Source organism: Canis aureus, chromosome 33 (assembly GCF_053574225.1).
Source record: "Canis aureus isolate CA01 chromosome 33, VMU_Caureus_v.1.0, whole genome shotgun sequence".
Lineage (NCBI taxonomy): Eukaryota > Metazoa > Chordata > Mammalia > Carnivora > Canidae > Canis > Canis aureus.
Genome location: NC_135643.1, coordinates 6,319,769 through 6,342,796, shown reverse-complemented (window position 1 = coordinate 6,342,796; position 23,028 = coordinate 6,319,769). Strand labels below are relative to the sequence as shown.

At 39.1% G+C, this 23,028-nt stretch overlaps 1 protein-coding gene across 14 annotated transcripts in view; it reads left to right on the top strand.

Moving 5' to 3' along the window:
• The window catches only part of RASGEF1B (RasGEF domain family member 1B), a 550,562-nt gene that overhangs the window by 26,330 nt on the left and 501,204 nt on the right, over positions 1-23,028 (top strand). Inside the window, exon 2 of one of the 14 annotated variants that reach the window (XM_077882663.1) lies at positions 21,250-21,401. The exons of the other annotated variants lie outside the window; for them this stretch is intronic. The gene's annotated coding sequence lies outside the window, so the exon portion shown is untranslated. The remainder of the gene's footprint in view (positions 1-21,249; positions 21,402-23,028) is intronic. 14 annotated transcript variants of the gene reach the window in all.

Here is a 23,028-nt window from a genome sequence, read left to right as displayed (position 1 = left end):
GACCTTAATGAGAATCTCTTGTACTACAAATGGGAATGTCCTGAGTTGAGTTTCAACCACTGTCCTCACAATGGTCCCACTGTACTTTCCAATGAATACTAGTTGACAATTTTTGGGTTTTCCTGTTCTCAGATTCATCAGATAGACCCTATGCTTTTTTCTCCTTCCTACTTAATGGCATAATAAATGCATCGCAGGTTCCTGGGGAAATCTTATCATTCAGTCGACACTATCTGATGTAAATATTTTGGTATCTTTGTTGCTCTGTTTTTATGGGGGGCATTTGGGAAGATTTAAAAACTGCATTGTGGCTGCCATCATATTCCCAGAATTCCTCCCCGATCAGTAAATTTTTGACATTTATCTCTTCATTTGAGGTATAGCCAACAGTTTTCTGGAAGCTTTGACCCAAAGGTTAATGAAATGGAAACTAGATTGTGATAAAAGAAACTAGCGTAGCTGGAAGTGGCTTGCTGGTGGGATTCTTTTAATGTAGGCATTTAATTTTTCTGGATGTGTCTATGCTTAGGATACATTACTTCCTTAATATTTAATTTTCAAATATGATGACAGTGTATATATCATTTTTATGCATTTCAGATATGCTAGGTGTCAATTTCTGTTCTTCTCTATAAACATGAGAATTGCTCAAAAATTTCTGATATAGCACTATTACTTAATATCAGATATTGGTTTTATTCAGTATCACTGGAATTATAAAAGGATTTTACTTTTGCCATGTTAAATACTTTTTCAAAAAGTCTTCTTGGTGAGCAGAGTTGGCTTTCTTTTCTTTCCCTGATTTCTTATTTTTCTTTGTCTTAAAAATCATTTGGGTTGGAATTGTAGGAGGTGAAAGTTTTTTTTTTTTTAAGGTTTTTCATTGGCTTCACACATGGAGAGTGTCAATTAAACCAATCCAATTTCTTTTGGAACTTTGTCTTTTTTTTTTTTTTTTTTTTTTGAGGAAATTAATCACTGCAGAAATAAACATGTCATCTGGTCATTTGCAACCTTATGGATTTTTGTTCAAGTTGAAAATTGATTAGAAGTAGTGCTGGTAGTGGCCTGGGGTGAGCGAGAGAGGAAGGAAGCAGAATTAATTATCCCCCCAAATCTATCACACTCCAAGGGCATTTTCTGCGAATCATTATTGTGAGTGTATTGTTAGACCATGAAAGGTGAGTGTATTAGCAATTTTACCTGATTCACAGGAGAGAAAAATAGGAATCTGAGAAATTTTTCAAAGTCCTGGAAAACAGAATTAATCCCCAAACTTCCTCTTTGTGTTCTATGTTTTGCTGTAGAAAAAGCTGAACTTAGAACAGCAGTAATCACTAATGACTTATAATTTGCCTTACAATAACCATTTTCACTTAATTTTCAGAGATTCAGAAAGCTCTCATTTTGGAAACTGTAGAAGTTACTATTGATCCCATACATTTTTGTGTACAAGTATACTTCAATGTAGTTGGATGATTTACAGCAAAAAGATTTTCTCCTCATATGACTTCATCTCTTTGTCTCTAGAACAGACCATCTGCTCCTCTCTGGAGTCTTGCTGAGTGTGGTACCCAGTTTAGAACTGCTTAATCCCCTGTCCCCCACTCTCCCAGGCTACTGTTTTTGACTGAAAAACCTCTCAACATCAGCGGTGTTAGTAAGAGTTAATCTTTCCTTTCTTTTTTTTTTTTTTAAGATTTTTATTTATTTATTCATGAGAGAGAGAGAGAGAGAGAGAGAGGCAGAGACACAGGTAGAGGGAGAAGCAGGCTCCATGCAGGGTCTCCAGGATCAGGCCCTGGGCTGAAGGCGTTGATTAAACTGCTGAGCCACCCGGGCTGCCCTAATCTTTCCTTTCTTATCTTGTTCAATACTCAATTCCTGCAGGAAGTTTTCTCCTATTAAATGCTATTTATTCCCTCTAATGGTGTCATTGGGCAACATCCCCTCAATACGTATATTTTATTTGAATGATAATACTTTTCATTGCACTTAATATAGCTTCCAATCCAAACTGAGCGCTTGATAAATGATTATTAACCAACTAACCTATCACCTTTCCTTGTAGGAGAACCAGTAAGTAAACCTCATATATCAAAATTCTGTGTTTATTCAGATTTTGAGTGTTTGAGGGCAAAACAAATGGTTTATGGACTCAAAAGAGGATGTATGTAGATGAATTGGATGTTATACTAGAATGTGGTTATTTGCATACCACCTCTTAAATATAGCATGTAGTAATAACTCTATAAATGTATTTTGAACGATAAAAATAGCTACTATTTAGCTATTTTAGCTACTAGCTGTTTTTTATTAAAAATAGCTGCTATGTATTACTGTGTACCAGACGCTTTGCTAAGGAAACTGAATTATTTTGTCTAGTCTTCCCAGTACTTGGAGGTTTGTACTACTATTATATTTATTTTACAGGTAGTGACCTTGGTGCTTAAAGACGCTAGATAACTTGCCCAGGATCACCCAGGTAATAAGTGGCAGAGATGTGGTTTTATTACAGGCAGTCTGCATCTAAAACTTTTGTTTGTAACTACTCCATTCAACTCTTTTTTTTTTTTTTTTTTGTAAGATTTTATTTATTTATTTATGAGAGACACAGAGAGAAAGAGGCAGAGACATAGGCAGAGGGAGAAGCAGGCTTCCCACAAGGAGCCCAATGTGGGACTTGATCTGAGAACTCTGGGATCACACCCTGAGCCAAAGGCAGATGCTCAACTGCTGAGCCACCCAGGTCAGGTGTCACAGTCCATTCAACTCTTAATACCAAGAATGAGAACACCATGATGAATCATCTTTTTTTCCTTGTCCATTTTATCATACCTGGGCAGATTTAAATGATCCAGAGCAGTGTTTTACAAAAACTTTTTCCAGACAACCTGAATCAGAATCATATCATATAACCAATTCATTGGTGAAGCATGGCACATGGGATGTAATCTAAAATCAGCTTTTGTTTTTTTTCTCCCACTATCCTGGTTTTATTCAGAGGTCTAATTCATACCAATTCTTGCTTTAGGACTACTTTTTATTCCCTTGTACAGAGGAGGCATTCAATGTCATGGAACCAGTTTGAAACATTTCTTTTGTAAATTCTGCACATGGAAGGGGAGACTAAATGAGTATATTTTACACTCAACTTTGATATCTATTATATTCATTTTGCCCTCTAGATTCACTCCCCATTCATATCTCCTCTTGTGTGGCTCCAGAGGGTGACACATATGGACTTCACCAATGGGCTCCCATGCCTTCTGGCTTCCTCTTGAGTTTGGTCAAGGGGGAGTTTGGAAAGAAGCCAGGAAGAAGAGAGGAACATGGTTGGATTAGTAATACCTTGGTTCCTTCTCTACTGGATTCTTCTTTTCTTTTCTTTTCTTTTCTTTTCTTTTCTTTTCTTTTCTTTTCTTTTCTTTTCTTTTCTTTTCTTTTTTCTTTTCTTTTCTTTTTTTCTTTTCTTTTCTTTTCTTTTCTTTTTTTCTTTTCTTCTTTTCTTTCTTTTTTTTTCTTTCTTTCTTCTGCCTGTATCCCTCCACAAAGGGCATAGCTTTTGTCAAGCAGCTCTCTCCACCTGACTCTTCCTTCTGGTTCTGGTGACAACTCTCTTCACTTGTCTATCTAGGTCTACTAATGTTGACTGGTGCCTTACTGCTGTGAGACCTGAGGCACGGCATTATTTTTTGCCTTTTCACTGCACCTTGCCTTCACCTTTTGTAAATACCCCCTTTATGAAACTTCCTTCACATTACCTAGCTTTGGTGTGCTCTCTAGTTCCTGCTGAGATTGTACTTGATATGATGTCCTGGTTGAAACTGAGAGAGAGAGATGGTGTTATTTTAACATCCTGTGACATGTATTGAAAATATAGATTCCTTGGACCCTTACTAGACTTACTGAATCATAGTTTCTGGTGGTGGCAGCATTTGGGATTCTGCGTTTTTAACAAGCATCTTTGATGATTCTCATGCTCACTAAAGATTCAAATTTAACAGAAGTCTAACATCAATTTGGGAAGTAGAAATTAAGTTTTGAGTGAGTCCCAACCGTGGAGATTTAACCATTTTGCCAGCCTAGAATGTTTACTGAGTTTGAATCAACAAAGTTCTTTGAGATTCAGTAATCGAGAAATATTGTGTTCCTACTATCCATGGAACATTTGTGGGTTTTTTGGTATTTTCTCTAAAAATTGGCTTCTCTTGAATGAATTGATTGATATTTCTGACTGCCATACATAGCTTTTATGCATGGTTATTTTTTATACTAGACATGGCTTACTAGTATCTGTACAAGTTAATTGTTGGCCTAATACCATTTGTTTTAATACTTCAACAAACAGTGTTTGAAATAACTACCACTGCTACATGCTTTCTAGGACATTTTTTTAAAGGGAGATCTTTGGAATTACTTTTAATAGGGATGTGGTAAGCATAACAGTGGCCCACCAAAAATGTCCATGTGCTAATTCCTGGAACCTGTGAATGTGTTAGGCTACTTGGCAAAGAGGAATTAAGGTTGTCGATGAATTAAAGTTGCTAATCACAAGACTTAGAGATGCTGAGAGTATCCTGAAATATCTAGGTGATCTTAATGTAATCTCAAGGGTCCTTTGGGCACCTGGGTGGCTGAGGTCATGATCTCAGGGTCCTGGGATGGAGTCCAAGTCAGGGTCCCTGCTCAACAGGGAATCTGCTTCTCCCTCTCCCTCTGGCCCTCCCCTTGCTCATTCTCTCTCTTGCTTGCATACTTGTTGCATTCTCTCTATCTCTCTCTCTCTCTCTCTCAAATCAATCAACCAATCAATCTATCTTTAGAAAAAAATTACAAGGGTCCTTCACAGTAGGAGGGAAGCAGAAATCAGAGCAATGTGATTTGAGAAGGACTAGACCTGTTGTCAGCTTTGAAGATGAAAAGGAGCTAGGAGACAAGGATTAAAGACTTCCTCTAGAAGCTGGAAAAGACAAAGAAATGGATGCTCCTCTAAAGCTTCTGGGAAGGAGCGCAGCCCTTCTGATGCCTGGATTTTAGCTTCAGTGAGACCCATGTTGGACTTGTGACCTCAAAAATGTAGGGTACTACATTTATATTGTTTTAAGCCACTAAATTGGTGGTGTTTTATCACCACAACAATAGAAAACTGGTACAAAGCGTTAAGGGAAATGAGGGGAAGGAGGTTTCAAATAGTAAATCAATACTTTAACTGGGGTCATTTACCCTGCAAACCCTTGAAGTATGGAAAGGCTGTAATTGCCACGTCTGAATGTTTGAAAATTTAATTCATTCCTTTGGAGCTTTAGTGGGTGACATTATGACTTTTTGATATTTTAATTATGAGGTTGGCATGGGAGCAAATTGCACACAGACAGCGAGAACTGGGAACCTGTGGTGCGTTATTGGACCCATTCTAAGCCAGGGCTTGACTGTCTAGAATATAGCTGACTTTCAGGGAATGGCAGGCCAGCCCCCAGGGATGATATTTCCATAGAGGCCCTGTTCTTTTGTGTCTCTGGAAACCTGTTAGCCTATCACGGAGTAAAAGCAGTTGAGCAGGGAGCAGGAGTACTTGTGTCTGATGATCTTTCTTATCTTTTCCATTTTCTATTGTATTTTTTATTTTACTTATTATCTCCCAATTCTCATATTGAAATTTTTACATTTTTTTTTAAAGATTTTTTTTTTTATTAATGATAGTCACAGAGAGAGAGAGAGAGAGAGAGAGAGAGAGAGGCAGAGACACAGGCAGAGGAAGAAGCAGGCTCCATGCACCGGGAGCCCGACGTGGGATTCGATCCCGGGTCTCCAGGATCACGCCCTGGGCCAAAGGCAGGCACCAAACCGCTGCGCCACCCAGGGATCCCGAAATTTTTACATTTTATATCATTTTTAATTCCCAAGAACTAATATTTGGTTTCTGAATGATGATAAGGACTCCCTCTTTGACCAAACTTTAGTCAGGCTCTGCTGAAACCTTATGAGAATGCCTCTCTTTGGCCTGCCAGTCCAGTTTTAGCAGGAATCCTGCTAAACCAGTTTAGCAAGAATTCCTCCCACCCCCAACAATTGATAGCCAATGAAGTTCGTCAGCCTTCTATCTTCCAAACCTAAATAATTTCCTCTTAGTATTCCATCTCAAATTTCCATTTAATGGCTCCCTCAATTCCAGCTGTCCCTATTGTATTCACAGTTGAGCCTAACCTCTCTCCCCTACTTCGAGTAGTCTTGATCTATTGTAGTAATCTTGAATAAAGTCTTCCTTCCCTGTTAATTTGTCCAGTGCAGTTTCTCTTGGACAATGCTTTTATATAGACTCTTTCTCTTATTTCTTTCAGTTCAGTATCTTTTATCAATCAGAGAACATTCATGTTTTTTTTAATCTCTTCTCTGCATTTTTTCTATATATTTAGAGAGATTTTTTTGGAATTTTTTTTCCTGTTTTTCACATTGAAGAATTAAACACTACAATTCTGATTGGAAATCCTGTGTGTGATTTGTAAACTGAAGGGCTTTAGTGTAGGATTGATGCCGGAGAACTTGGTTCTTGTCTCACGGAGTCCAAGAATGAATCTCTCGGACAAAGGATAGTGAATAAAGCAATAGAAGTTCATTAAGCAAGGATACTGAGAGAGCTTTCAGGAGTAAGGAGGGGTCCCGACAGAGTTGCCACTGAAGGTTTTTTTTTTTTTTTTTTTTTTTTTTTTTTTGGATTTTTATAGAGAACCTGACCAGGAAGCTTGTGGCCTTGAGATTCTTGTGCTGTCTTGGTTTGAGTACTGACTGGTGATAACATCTTTAATGGCTTACTTCTTTGGGGTCTGGTTATTCTTGTTGGTCACAGATGACTCATGAAAAAGATACCCTCCCTACCAACACCTAGGGCAGGGTGTTCTGGCTTGTTCCCTTATCTCTGGTTTTCTTATCATTTTTGGGATTTCTGTGAGCCTGATCACATAGCCCCCCATCTGTCTCTCCTACCTGGTCCCTTACTCAGGATGACTGGGCCAGGCCATTTCATTGCCCCATTCTGCAGTTCTGCATGGATACCATGACTCCTTTCCCTAGAGCTGGTGTTTGTCCAGAGAGAAATTTCCCAAATTCTTGCCTATTGTGAGAGAATTATAAAGCTAGTTGTGTGAGTTCAGGAAGCAAAAGTGAATGAGAAGCTGAGAATATCATCTTTCAATATATGGTTTTTATGTACCCCACCTATTTTTGTGTCATATCTCTTATTCCCCCTGTCCCTGGTGACCCTTGGTTCACAACCTCCCAGACTGAGAGTCTCCTCAGGGTGGTAAGTTATCCAGAGGTCTCGTACATTCTTAGGCAGACTCCTAGCCAATCTTCTTGTTTTAACCCTGCCTAATTTCCCTGTTTTGGAAGTACTTAGTAACTCTAATTACCAAGTCTTTTCAACATTCTGAGGAAGTAATTGTTTTTTTGGTTTCTTTCACTACCAGTTTAGGGTTAAATTTTCTCAGCTTTGCTAAGTCAGTAACCACTTGTCTATCTGCTTTCCATTCTCCAATACTTTGTTTCTGTCTTTCCTAATTTTTTTTTTGTCTTTCCTAAAAGTGGAGTATGAGAAGCTATTCAGTGCATGATGTTTAACTGGAAGTAAATACATACATTTTGGAAAGGTTTTCAAGATATTAGCCGATTCTCTTCTGGTTTCCTCTCAATCAGCGAGAAATTCAATTCACGTTAACATCCCAGTCCCTCCCAGCAAACTCAGAATTAATAAATGGTGATGGAACTATTGATTTATTATGTAAATAGGTACACTATGTTTGCCTGACACTTTAAAGGATACAAAGCAGCATTGTGTTAAATAAATCCAATTGAAGGAAAATAATTCACAATGGAGAATAAATTGCATAAGTGAAACTACCTCACCCACCATATTGCATTAGAGCCGAGAATTATCTCAGTAATCACTTAACAATAGGGGTCCATATCGATTTTAACTGCTAATTATGTCAGGGATGTGCCCCCAAGTTAGAATTTTAAATTTAGTTCTGTGTAATCTGAAAGTACTCCCTGAACTCTGAATTGTAATTTAAACAGAAAAAAATTACAGAATGCAGCAGAACAACAAATCTGACTAGCTTATCCCACATGCACTGATTAAGAACTTTTTCATCATCTTTTCTCATGGCAGGGTCTGGCTTTGTATTTTGGACCAAGGAGTCATAAACTGGGATATTTGAGGCCAATCCAGCAGAATATAGTTCCCACCAAACTCAGAATTAATAAATGACAACCAAACCATTCCATGGAACTAAGCCATGAATTTTGGATATTTCCTGTATTGTCCAGGGCATTTGAGTGAAAAATAAAAATCTGATTAGAATTTAAGGAGATGTAAACAAAATAAAGAAGAATCAGGAGTAGATATGGAGGAATATAATGAATTCCTATTCAGTAAAATCCAGGACTCCTTTCTCTGGAGTAATGCCTCAAGTCTCTGCCCTCCTTTTGAGGGAGATAGAAGCAAACACTGATGACAGCTTTTTCTCAAAGCCAGGAATGATTCTTGGATCAATCTTGGTCATGTTCTTCATTTACATAAATTACATTCGGTAGTGGCTGAGATTTTTGAGAAATATTTTAGGTCATTGTTGATCAGCTCAGCTACCCAGAGGACTCTGTTTAGAGTAGGGTCCTGAAGTGTCATATGAATAGCACATTTTCTTGGACATTTGGATCCAACACGGGGTTTAAAATATCTTGTTAGTAGATAGATATGAATTTTTGGCTGTCAAGGAGATGTAGAAGTTTGGCTGAATTGGCTCCCACTTTACTTCATTCCAAACTCAAGTTATAATGTTCCAGAACCTTCCCAAATTTTTAAAATGCTTCTTATTGAAAACATAGTTCAATAACTTGATGCCAGGTGGTAAGGAGAATCAAATTCTAAAGAATCCTCTGGCACGTTATGTTTTGATGACTAAGATAACCTTTAAATATCCTTTCGGTAAGGCTCTTTTATCTCTAAAATGAGATTTATGTTCAGATACTCTTTCAACAAAGCCAAAAAGTTTTCCATACAAGGAAATGTCTTTAGTTTCAATACAATGAAAGAAACTTAAGTTTTTTTTCTCAATGCCTTTGCCAAATATCCAGCTAGACTATTATATTGTTAATATTTCAGTCTGCAAGTATGTATTAATTAAATGTCTTAACATGTCCTGGGTTACAGAAAACATGTTTTCTTGTTTAATTTTATGAAAGCGCTAACCACAGTGCCTATCACATGGTAGATGCCTAATGAACATTTTCTGGACTTCAATACTCAGTAAATTTATTGAGTACCCACTTAAAACATCCTCAAAAATAAAATAATAGATAAGACTTAAGCCTTGTAGGCAATTGAAGATGAAGAAATGTTCAAATCATAAACATTAAGTAAATTACCTATGACTTACCTATCAGCAGAGTTGATATTTAATTAGTATTAGACAAAATTATAAACTATACCGGTTGGTATATTGCCACTGCCCTGAACACCTTCTCCTCTGGGTGCCCTGAGCACTCTGGACCTCCCTAAAATGCAGCAATTAAAGAATCAAAGCTTGGAAGACTGAGGGAGGTTGGGGCTCCGTAGAGTGGGTGGAGGAATGGCTTCAGAGTTCACAGTTGATTCTGATTGGTCAATGTCTAGGATGCACTCTTTTTTTTTTTTTTTTTTTAATTTATGATAGTCACAGAGAGAGAAAGAGAGAGAGGCAGAGACACAGGCAGAGGGAGAAGCAGGCTCCATGCACCAGGAGCCCGACGTGGGATTCGATCCCGGGTCTCCAGGATCGCGCCCTGGGCCAAAGGCAGGTGCCAAACCGCTGCATCACCCAGGGATCCCTAGGATGCACTCTTATTAAATATCTTGGCTCTCACCTATCTCCACTCACCAGGTGATTTTTGCTTAGGGAATGCAAATAAATCTCAATATTAGCTGGAGACAGATTTTATTAGTAAGTAAATCTATTCATTTTGGGGGGATGGCTTAGAATTCAGCATTTCTCAAGCTCGCTTTCATGGGAATATTTTTCATTCAGTTGCATAATACTGCGTTGAACAAAGTTGTGCCTATTTCTTTGGTGTAGGATTTTTCAGAACCTTTAATATATGACTTTACATGTTAAATCTCTTGGAAAGGAATATCTCTATTTCCTAAACTTATTTTACTAAGGAACTCTTTTTAGTTCCTTAGTAAGGAACTAACCTCCTCATATATGTTAAAAAATTAGCATTGTTCACTCTTTGAATTACCAATTTTCTGGCAGGGCAGAAGAAAAGTTAGGTTTCACTATTGTTTCAGTCAGGTTAGGTCATACTGTAGGAACACACAGCTCCTGAATCTCAGTGGTTTAACACAGCAGTTGCTCATGCCAAAGCTGCTATGGTTTGGGACACTGTCCTTCTTCCACTAGTGGCCCTGTGTTTGGGCTGCTTTTTCCTTATGTTGGGGAGCATATGGAATGTTTGGTGGGCTCCACTGCCTTTACCAAAACTGTATTGCAAGAGTCAGGATTACGTAGTTTAATATGTGAATTGTCCTTCATTTTTATTTTGACAAATAAGAAGCTACATGTTTTTACCTTCCTCCAAAAGTTGATTTCTACCACTCTGCAGATTTGCCATTACAAAGTATCAATAGGCTTTCTTAGCTCATCCTTAGAGTGCATACCATTTTTACCATGACATGTTCAGATATTTAGCTCAAGTTTTAAAATATTCAACCTATGCTGTAAACATATGGAATTGAGAGTTTGGTTATCAGATTTCTCTGCTTTTTGGTAACTTGTTTACATATCAATGTTGTTCATTTTAGTGTTTCTTATTCTTGTGTCTGTTTGGTTAATTTCTGTGTAGATACTCAAACAAGAACTCTACTTTTTTTTCCCTGAACATCAAAATTAGTCTTTTACCATGATTATTTCCTAAAAGACACTTGCCAAATGAGAAATCTTCCCTGATTTTGTCACAACTGATATCTTTGTTGAAGAGATACTCTTGTCTTTGTTGAAGTTAAGAGGATAATGCAAAAGATATGAACACCCCAGAACTTCACAAGAGCAGATGAACATAGTCGTCCTGTGGTGCCTGGTCTAAGTCAATTGTTATTAATTTTTGAGTTTTGTGAGCAACACATCCACTCATATTTGTTTAGATGTTAATAAAGTCTCCCAGTGTTACATTTGCCTCTCAAGACTCTGGGTAATCCTCCTGCATTTGAACACTTTATTAAAGAGAAGAGCTACCATAACCTGGTATGACAAATGCTGAGAGATGTTGTTAGAAGGGAAGAAATGAGCCCTTTATACTCATAACTTAAGTATTTTTCCAAAATGATTTGGAGTTGGTATGGTCTACCAATATAATTTTTTTTCATAATGCTGTAGGGGAGGAAAAGTATCTTTTCCTTTTGATGGGGGAACAGAGGACTAGCTGAGGACAAAGCACACTAACAAGTCCTTGAAACGGAGAGTGACATTCTTTACTCAAGTGGTGAGGCTGCTGGGAACTGTGTAAGCAAGGTATCAGGCCAACATTTCCATGTGGCTTTATTGCTCTAGGTTTTATAAAGTCAACCTTAGTTCCTTAAAGCTGTTTGATCATATCTGAGTCTATGTATGTCTCTCAAATGTGACATTCCAGTCAAAGCCTTGGTAAAATAACCAATATTTCCAATGGTGTCCTACAAGAACAGATTCTTACTGAATTTATGCAAATTACTACGATTGCCGTGGATGAAAGAATACTTACTGAGACCTTTTGAATTTCAGAGGGTTCAAGTAGAGAGAAAAGTTAAATGCTTTGTCATCATTATTTCTATTTATCACTGATGTCTCAAGAGAAATTTTCCTTAATCTGGAAGAACAAATATTAGAGAATCAGCAATGTTTTAACCAAGAGTACAACAACAACAGCAAATATACATAATTATTTTTCCCAATTTACTTAGTCTTGTAATACCATTTTTGTTTAGTCTGAATGCAGCTTAGTTAGTTCTGGAGATTCTTATCTATTTCAGTTTTAAGATTTTAAAGACATTGAATACCTGTATTTGTCCTAAAGACTTTTTATGAATCTCCTTAAAGATGAAAATCATTTTGCAAGAGAATAATAACAATTATAAATGACAAAAACTTAGAAATGGATATGGTTAATGATGCAATTGACAAGGAAACTCAAGTTGTGACATATAACATTTCAGTGATCAAAATAGCAAGTGATGATGTTATATGAAAACATATTAAAACTTTAGGAATTGCATATCATCTCTAGAATAGTTATAGCATTTACCCAAATGTAACGTAAGGCTTATCATTTGCTTAACAGTACTTTCAGATTAAGGTAACATACCAAATAAAAGACCTAATGAGTCAAGACTCCATTTAGAACTCAAATCTTGGGAAGTTTGTTAAAATCTTATAAAGTTTTAAAGCATATGCCTAAATAGGATTAGGGATGTTAAAGACCTGATAAAGGCAAAACATAGAAACTGGTTTTTCTGGGCAGGCAAAGAGAAAACAACTGTTTGCATTTTCTTATCAAAAGCAAAACAACAATTCAAGAAAACTTGTCTTTTCCAACAGAGAGAAATCAGACTTATTCTTATACCTGTGTACTTTTAAAATCCATTCATTTCAACCTTAGTCTGTCCTGACTACATCTAAAATTCCTTTCCAAAGATTTCCTTTCACAGACCTTCTACAACTTTTTTTGCATGCAGATTTTGTTCCAAGCCATTTCTTTCCAGTCTTATTTAAGACAAGATTACCTTCTTTTACCTTTAACAAAAATATATTCCCATTCTTCTATCTTTCCCATATAGCTCTAATCTTTCTACATACAGTTGTTTCCCTTATTCTCCATCAGTCTTAATTACATTTAGCAGAATTTTTCAGTCTTAGAAACCTTAGTCTCCAGTGAAAACTATGTAGTAACCAATTGTGAACTGTTATACCAAAACTCTTCAGATGGCAGATTTACGGATTTATTAAGCACAAAGCATGTTTACCAACAGACTTAAATATGCTTAGTTTCTCTGTAATGAGTCAAAAGCACAAATCTACATCCAGTAATCAACGCTTTAGCACTTTATCCTATTTGGAAAAGACCTAGATGATTATCCAAGCAAAACTTTATAAAGTTTCAGGTTACCAAAGACTTTGAAAGCTGTCTTAACAATTATGAAAACTTGAGTATGACAGGCAATTAACCATCATTTCAAGTTATCTTTTTTCCTAACAAATTGCAACAGAGATAACATGAGATTATTTGACTTTTAGCAAACCTTTATTGTGGAGGCCGAGAAAAATTAAGGCCATCCCACCTGAAGTTTAGCATTAGCACAAGTACAGCCATCTTAGGCCCCTGTGAATAAGAGCTGAACTTTTTTTTCCCCAGTAATTCTTTTATTTATTTTTTTAATAATAAATTTATTTATTTATTTATTTATTTTTTAAAAATTTTTATTTATTTATGATAGTCACAGAGAGAGAGAGAGAGAGAGGCAGAGACACAGGCAGAGGGAGAAGCAGGCTCCATGCACCGGGAGCCCGACGTGGGATTCGATCCCGGGTCTCCAGGATCGCACCCTGGGCCAAAGGCAGGGGCTAAACCGCTGCGCCACCCAGGGATCCCATAAATTTATTTTTTATTGGTGTTCATTTTGCCAACATACAGAATAACACCCAGTGCTCATCCCGTCAAGAGCTGAACTTTATGGGAAAAACTGCAGAATGTTCTTATTGTCCTCGCAGGTAATCCTGTATCAGAAAGACAGCTCAGAATTGCCCTCGGCAGAGAATCCCATATCAGAAAGACAACAGAGCCCACACCCATGGTAGAAAGTCCCATATTAGAATGAGAACAGAGCTCAATGCCCTTGAAAGCCCCACATCAGAATGTAAACAGAACTTGGAGAAATTCTTCCACCCCTTCTGAAAATCCCCTAGACCAGGCTATAAAAAACCCAGCTGTAACCCACTTCGGGGTCCAAGTCCCTGCTCCACTGTGTCGGGTATACTTGGACCCAAGCTCGAGCTTGCTAATAAACCCTCGTGCGCTTGCATCGGTGTCGGCTCCTTGGTGGTTTCTCGGATTCGCAATCTTGGGCACAACATTATGAAATAAAAGTTTCATATTTAGTGCTGATAACTTTAAAGACAGGTCTACCTTAACCCAACAAAGTTAGTTTAAATACTGAAAATGTTTCACCTGGGCCCACTCTTAAAAGTCACTTTGTTCTCCATTGCCAATTTTTACCTGAGACACTGGTGGGGAAATCTGGAGTGAGCGGTGTTAAGTTCAGGGGTGCTCTTCTTTGCTCCTTAAGAGAGACGGTAGCCAATGGTGTCAGAGGCAACAAGGATGGTATAGAAGCAACTTGGTGCAGAAACAGGGGGACAGGGAAGAGAGACAGAAGAGGCAAAGTGCTGCCAGAAGGCAGAGAAAGGGTTCCCAGTCGTAGAGCTCATCAGCTCCAGAGAGGAGCAGAAGCCATATTTTCCTGCCAACAAAGGGGAACAGGCAGTCCATGTCGGGCCAGACAAGACAGGGAATTTCCCCAAAACAAAGAGAGTTTCAGTAACTGCTTGGGAATATTCCTTGAAGTCCCCATCCTGAGGTAGACTAACCACAGTTGGCCCCAATTATTGCCATCCACCTGAGTGAATGGAAAATGAGTGAGGGAGAATGGAAATGAGTGAGGGAGAAACCCCCCACATCTGTTAGGAGGAGCAGTGAGAGAGTAAGAGAGTCCCTTTCATCTGGGATGGCCTGTGTTTCCTCCAACATCCTGGGTTTACTTGGAGGAGGCCTATTTAGATCATTATTATCCAATGTCAGGAGGGAGTTTACTAGCCAACACATTTGGGCCATTTGCCCTTTTTTCCTGCAGAGGAGATCTAATGGATAGATCCCACTGAGGCCATGCACTGTTAGAGGAGCTCAGTCCTTTCCTAAGTTTTGCAATCTGAACTGTCTCCAGTGGGTTAAAAGGCACCTTTAGGATTGAAGAGAAGAGCTCCCATGCTCTGAGAAGAGTAAAGAAGGTCCATTACCAAAGAAAATCCCCCCGACTACTGGGTGGCGTCCCATGTGCAGGATATATCAGAGGTTCCTAGCATCAAAGCGACCGGAGGCATCACCTGAACAAAGTCACAATGATCACCGCAGCCGTTAAAAGCAGGTGTAGGAGGGAGGCCTGCCCTCTCCCCGCTTCCCCGTTGCATCCTAGGCTACGGATGGGTGCTGGCATATGGACCGAAATACCATGCCTTGAAGGTCGTGCCATGAAGGCCACCCCTTATTTTGCCTTGCCTTGAAGGCAAAACCCGCTGTTTTTAACCCATGGAGAACACCAGAAAAGTTTTACAAGGGAATTACCCAATTTTGTAGCTTATGTATTTAGTAGAGGACATTGATGGAAAAAACAAAGATAGAAATCCATCATGATCTAAGTGAATGGAATGGAATGGATCTAAGTGACATTCTAACACATATAGTCTTTACAGCCAATTTCCCTGGGAAACAGTCCCTGGTTGGGTTTAATTCCATCAGGTACTGGTTTTGGCCAGCTCCCAGTGGAGGTTTGGGGCCAGAAGCAGTTAGACCAGGGATGTGGAGGGGATCATGTTATCAAGTAGGAGGAAACCTCACAGTAGAGTCTTAAGATTGGCAGCCATCCTGGTGACTTAGGTGGTTGTCCTGTGCCCAAGACAGACAATTTTGTATAAGGACAGGAATAAAGAGAGGGTATCAAGTTTCTGGATCTTATTATTACTATCTTGGCCAGGGTACTAACTTCCAGCCAAAAGGCAGGATTTTCTCCTCCCTGTAGAGTAGCCACAGGCTAGAGGATTGCAGCCTGAGCAATCGGCATGAAACTGTTCCAATAAGACCTTACTCCTTGAAGGGCCCCTGGAATGAGAGTAAAGAAAGAAGAGGAAAGTACTCACCAACTTTGCACCAAAGCTCAGAGTCCAGATGTAAAGACTCAAAGCCCCACACTGGGTGCCAAATGATGAAGTTTTGGAATATAGGTGAGGCTTGGTGGGGTGAGGTCCAGAGCCAACAACCAAGAAAGAATTCTTGAGATGTCTTTGGTGCAAAATGGTGGTTTTATGAAAGCCCGGGGACAGGACCCGTGGGCAGGAAGAGCTGCTGCCCGGGGCCTGTGAGGGGTGGCTGATTATATACCTGGGAGTGGGAGGGGTTTGAGGATAGAGTACTCTCTAGGGAATTTTGGAAGCACGGTTTCCAGGACCTTGAGGGGGCTAGCTATTGTTGGGGAAAGGTCACTTATTACCGTCTAATAAAACCTGAGTCATGAGACCCAATATGTTCCCCAACTGACCAATACTGACCCGTAGGTAGGGACATCTTTATGCCCCTACTCAGCAGGAAGAAGTTACAGAAGTTGAGACCTTCAACAACCTTAAAGATTTAAGGGTCAGAATTGTTCAGGGGGAAAATGAAGAGGGGGGGGGCAGGGCTAGCTGAGGACAAAGCACACTGACAAGTCCTTGAATCAGGGAGAGTGACATTCCTCTACAGACTCAACTGCCTCGATGTTCATACTTTGCTAAGGGCAGAAGGCAATCTTAGCCCAACTCCCAGGAGCCTGTAAATATACTTTAATATATACAAATTCCTTTAGTAATTTCCTTTATCTCTAAACCCCTAAGATGCATGTTGGCAATCATCCCTCAAGCACATGGGCCACCGATATACATCTGAAGGGTCTCATGACTCAGGTTTTATTAGACGGTAATAAGTGACCTTTCCCCAACAATAGCTAGCCCCCTCAAGGTCCTGGAAACCGTGCTTCCAAAATTCCCTAGAGAGTACTCTATCCTCAAACCCCTCCCACTCCCAGGTATATAATCAGCCACCCCTCACAGGCCCCGGGCAGCAGCTCTTCCTGCCCACGGGTCCTGTCCCCGGGCTTTCATAAAACCACCATTTTGCACCAAAGACATCTCAAGAATTCTTTCTTGGTTGTTGGCTCTGGACCTCACCCCACCAAGCCTCACCTATATTCCAAAACTTCATCACTTTTACCCTTGTAAGTTTTCTCCTGGGGCTCATATGCCAAGACAGATTAACAAGAAGAAAGCATGCAAGTGCATTTAGTAGAACTTTTGCATGACATGATAGCCTTGATAATGAAATGAAGACCCAAAGAAGTGGTTAAACCTGAGTGTTTTTATGCAAGGTTAGACGAAGAGTGAAAAGTTGCAGAAAAATGTGATAGGACAAAAAAGGGCATGACGTAGGTATAGTAAACTGGGAGAAACGAGCCCTGTTTGTTCAGATACCTCTGATGTCCCTCCATCTGGGAAATAAGGATGTTCTTTTCCTCCCGGGATAGGGAACCTACCATCCACCTGAGGGTTCTATGACTTGCTTCAGGGGAAAGTCCTTTCTGCCCATGACGTTTGTCAAGTTTCTTCAGCCTAAAATATTGTGAGGTGCCATGTCTTGAACTGCATCAGTGTTGTGAGTAAACAGGCTATAATTTCAGTGGCTCTGAGTATACCTGATACTTTCCTTTCTTGGTTGTGCTTACTTTTTCTTCCCAAGTTTTTCCTAGCAGGTTTGGCCTTTGCCAATTTCAGAAATTCCTGATAAGCAAATACAGGGCAGCAGATATACTAGGCCACTAGTGGTAATATTCTCTTCAGGTCTCTGAATCCAGTGCTTTGAGAAAATAATTTTGCCTACAAAAAAGTTGGAGATGCGGTTTAGTCTTCAGCCTTTCAGATCTTTAAAATAAAAACATTTTTTAAAAAAATTAAAAAGCAGTATGTGTTTGCTTTAATAATATTAGAAATGAAAAAGAAAAAAGAAAAAATCTTCCCTTAACTGCTACCACTCTCCTACATAAAAATCACTACTGTCATCAGATCTGCATGTATTATGGTGTTTTATGACCTTTTTTTTTTAAATTTTTATTTATTTATGATGGTCACAGAGAGAGAGAGAGAGAGAGGCAGAGACATAGGCAGAGGGAGAAGCAGGCTCCATGCACCAGGTGCCCGACGTGGGATTCGATCCCGGGTCTCCAGGATCGTGCCTTGGGCCAAAGGCAGGCGCTAAACCACTGCGCCACCCAGGGATCCCGTTTTATGACCTTTTAAATAAAGGTATAAATAATTTCTCAAGGTTGTAGTAATAGCATAGGCACAATTCCCTGGTATCTTTTGCTTTTATATTTCATAGACTCTTTACTGCTTTCTACATAATCTTTATATTTATCATTTTACTGGCTATTGAATAGTTTACTGAGTTAACATACTAGTATTTGAAATTATATTATTGTTAGAAGAAACAGGCTGTTATGAGAATTGTTTTCCCTTCTATCTCTTTGGTTTGAGCTGAACTCTGGAACATTACAGGTCATCCTCTTCTCCACTTGGGGCATGTACTCACCCATCCTTAATGTTCCTGTTTTCCCTCTAATGCTCAAAATATTTTTTTTTCATCTAGGCATATGAGTAATATTAGAAATTTATTTAGGAAGAAATAGTAAGAAAAGAAGTATTCTTTGAGGATGATCTTTTTGGATAGGGTTGAAGGCAGGGTTTTTCATTTTATCTGACATTCGATTCCAAATGAAAATTGAAGGAACTGCAGCTGCATTTTAACTGCAGAGTTGTGCATATATACGTCTGAGGAATTTTTTGAAACAGAAAATGATCAACCGATGCCTTGAACCAATTCATTACAGTGTGTGTTCTTACTTAAGCATGTTCTTGGGCCGTTTGCATTCAGACAGCCTGATTTGTAATATATGCCATTCTTTTCCATGCTTTGCATATCAGAGATGATGCCTTTTTTTTTTTTTTTTTTCCTTTTTCTCTCCCCCTGCTGCTGCTGCTGCTGCTGCTGCTGCCTCTACCTGGGATTATGCAGATTTTGGTTTAAACCTTTTTATTCTTTTCTGCAAGTGCACAGCATGATGGGCTTCATTTCTGCGAGCAAATGATAATGGATTTCAGCTTTCACCAGTGACATTTGGAAACTACATGCCTTACATAATATTTTTTATTGTGTGTGTCACACAATAAAAATGGTCACCTTGTTGCAACGATGTGAACGTATAAATAAAAAAGGAGTCGTGTAAATATGTAGAGGCCAAATCTTAAAACAAAGGTATGTGTAGGGGTCTTCATTATTTTAATGATGCCAATTTTATGATTTTTTTCAAGCTGGATATAAAGGACCATCTTATCGATAATGAGAACTTGGGATAATCAAGGGAAAGGCTCTTGGAAAGGGTTTAATTTATTCTGTCAGATAGTCAAAGCTATAAAACATTTCAACAAATCAAAGCCATCACTTGAGAAATAACAAAGATTAAAAGCCAGCATTGGGTACCATAAGCTTGTGTCCTTCTTGCCCTTTAATTTGAGTTCCAGTTTTATATTCAATAAAGCATACTTATCATGGATAAGCATTTATTTCTGTCTTACTGGGCATACAGTGCTTCCTCATGCTTTAGATGTAAGGAGACCCAATGGCTTGTCTATAAGAACTGAGTATTTATCTTGGTTTACAAAGATGAACACAGTGTGTGAAGGGTGTGGAGAGAAAGTTTTGATAAATTGGTCAGGCCTGGGTTTTATGGCTGCAGTCCATGGATGGAGAGAGGCAGGGCCACAGAAAAGGGTCCAGGGGGCGAGGGCACTTGAAAAGAGCAGAGATGTTTCACTGAAGAGCAATGACCTTGAGGATGAGGTTACTGAGATCCTAAATCCCAGTTTGGGTTCTTGAGACAAAGAAACCTTTGCCTTATTCCTTTATTCTCATCTTCCTTATTCCCACTAAGGGAATTTGCTTATTCCCTACCATTAGAGAACAGGCATCGGTTTCCTGCCTTTATGAAAATGCATTTTATTGGGCGTCTCACTCCCATGCTATTTATTCTGTAAGAGAAAGAGGGGGCTTTTCTGCTCCAAATGCCCAGGGAGGACCTTTCCTCATTTCATATTCCTGAATCATCTGGGCCCTTGCACTTGGAGTATTGACCTGTGGCAGTGACACCTCCACCTCTGTGTAATATGTCTTTCAAGTGAGAAGCCTCTTCTGGTCAATACTGAATCAATTTGCTCTGGCAGTCTAATTGAATGCCTCCCTCAGACAAATGGGTCACCGGGGGAAAGGGTAAAACCTTGATATGCAGATCGGAATTGAAGCCCCAGAGAAACCGGTTTTAAAAATATATATTCCTCTGGAGAAGTAGCCTATGTAACGAAAGCAGTGCTAGTTATTTGCTCAGCAAAATGAACATAAATCAATCTGTTTGCATCCTTATTTTTTATTGTACTACTTTTTACTTTAACTTGTTTCCTGGAGAGAGAGAGAGACAGAGAGAGAGAGAGAGAGAGAGATTGGTAGAGAAAGACCCAAAGTCCAGAACGAGGCTAGGGTGAGAAATTTCTTGCTTTACAATTTTGGTATGGAGATTTCTTTTTTAAAATGGCACACCATTTCCATTTAACAAATTACACTGATGTTTAAATTATTTGATATCCTTGGGATCCCTGGGTGGCACAGCGGTTTGGTGCCTGCCTTTGGCCCGGGGCGCGATCCTGGAGACCTGGGATCGAATCCCACGTCGGGCTCCCTGCATGGAGCCTGCTTCTCCCTCTGCCTGTGTCTTTGCCTCTTTGTCTCTCTCTGTGTGACTATCATGAATAAATAAATAAAATCTTTAAAAAAAATCATTTGATATCCTTAATATTTATGAAAAACAGAAAACTTTTTAAAAATATTTTTAATATTTACACATTATATTTATATTATATTATATATTAATATTTTTAATAGTTAATATTTATTAAATATTTTTTAATATTTATGAAAAACAGAAAACTTTTTTCTAAGATGAGCTTGTTTTTTCTCCGTGTTCCCTTGGGAGTTTAAATGAAGAAATGGGCAGGAAACTCTGCAATGAGAGTTCAGCATTGTATTAACTTCTTTCTAATAACTTTCTTAGTCCTTACTCCAGTCCTATGAGAAATAATGATCCGTGATTTACAGAGGAGGAAACTCAAAGTTTGGGTATCTTGCCCCAGGTAATTTAGTTGCTTATCCATGTGAACCAGACTCTGGTGTCTCCAAGGCCAATTTTTCATTTCCTATAAGGTTAGATTTTTTTTTTTTAAAGATTTATTTATTTATTTATTTATTTATTTATTTATTTATTTATTTATTTATTTATGATAGACACAGAGAGAGAGAGGCAGAGACACAGGAGGAGGGAGAAACAGGCTCCATGCCAGGAGTGCGACGCGGGACTCGATCCCGGGACTCCAGGATCGGGCCCTGGGCCAAAGGCAGGTGCCAAACCACTGAGCCACCCAGGGATCCCCTATAAGGTTAGATTTTGATATCATTATTTAAAGTGGCATCTTGAGGGAGTGCCTGGGTGACCCAGTCCATTGGGCGTCTGCCTTCAGCTCAGGTCATGATCTCAGCATCCTGGGATCAAGCCCTGAGTCGGGCTCCCTGCTCAGCAGGTAGTCTGTTTCTCCTTCTTCTGCCTCCACACCCGACTCATGCATATGTGTGCACTCTCTCAAATAAACAAAATCTTTTAAAAAAATAAAGTAGTATCTTGGGGATAGCTCCTTCTCTTCATCCTTCTACCTGAATGATGCAAAAATGTACACACACTTGTGTGTTAGTTTCCCATTGCTGCTGTAACAAATTGCTTTAAACTTAGTGGCTTTAAACAGATTTATTTTATTTCAGTTTTGGAGATCAGAAGTCCAAAAATATGTCTCACTGGGCTAAAATCAAGGTGCCAGCTGGCTTACATTCCTTTCTGGAGGCTATAAGAGAGAACATGCTTTCTTGTCTTTTCCGGGTCTAGAAGCTGCCCTTATGCCTTGGTGCAGGGCTCCTTCCCTTATCTTCAAAGTCGGCAATGGCCAGGTTGAATCTGTTGAATCATTCTGACTTCTGCTTCTGTCATTGCTGTGATTGTACTGGGCCCCACTGGATAAGCCAGGATAATCGTCACATCTTGAGGTCAGCTATTTAGCAATCTTAATTCCATCAGCAACTTTAATTCCCCTTTGCTGTGTAATCTGACATCGTCACACATTCAGGGAAGTAGGACATGGACATCTTTGGGGGACCATTATTCTGACTACTATATAAAACCTTTAAACACAGTTACATATTTGTGAGAGATCCAGGATTTGAAGTCAGATTGCCTGATTTAAGTCTTTTTTTTTTTTTTAAGACTTTTATTCATGAGACACACACACACACACACACACACACACACACACACACACACAGACATAGACAGAAGGAGAAGCAGGCTCCCTGCAAGGAGCCCAATTTGGGACTCAATCCCAGATCCTGGGATCATGCCCTGAGCTGCCCTGAGTGCAAGGCAGATGCTCAACTGTTGAGCCACCCAGACTTGCCTGCCTGGTTTAAGTCTTAACCCATTATTTTCTCATTGTATGATTTGGAGAAACCAATTATATTCTCTATGCCTTGGTATCCTCATTTATAAAACAAGAATTATAATTTGTTGTGGAGATTGAGATAATGTATGCAAAGTGCTCAGTATGTGCCAGCACATTGCATACAATAGACATTCAATAAATGTTGGCTATTATTATTTACAAAATATTACATGCATGCATGGTGCTTTGTGTTGCACAGAAGTTTCACAGATATTATTTTGTTGGATTTCAAACCATGCTGTGGCATGTATTATTAATGTATTTCCAGTTTATTGTGAACTTATTTTATTGTTATTTAAAGATGTATTTATTTGATGGGGCACCTGGGTGTTGTTTGGGTGTCTGCCTTCAGCTCAGGTCATATTACCAGGATCAGTTGGTTGGGTGTCTGCCTTCAGCTCAGGTCATATTACCAGGATCCTGGGATTGAGCCCCATGTCAGGCTCTCCGCTCAGAGAGCCTACTCTCTGCTGCTCTGCCTACTTGTGCTCTCTCTCTGTCAAATAAATAAATAAATCTT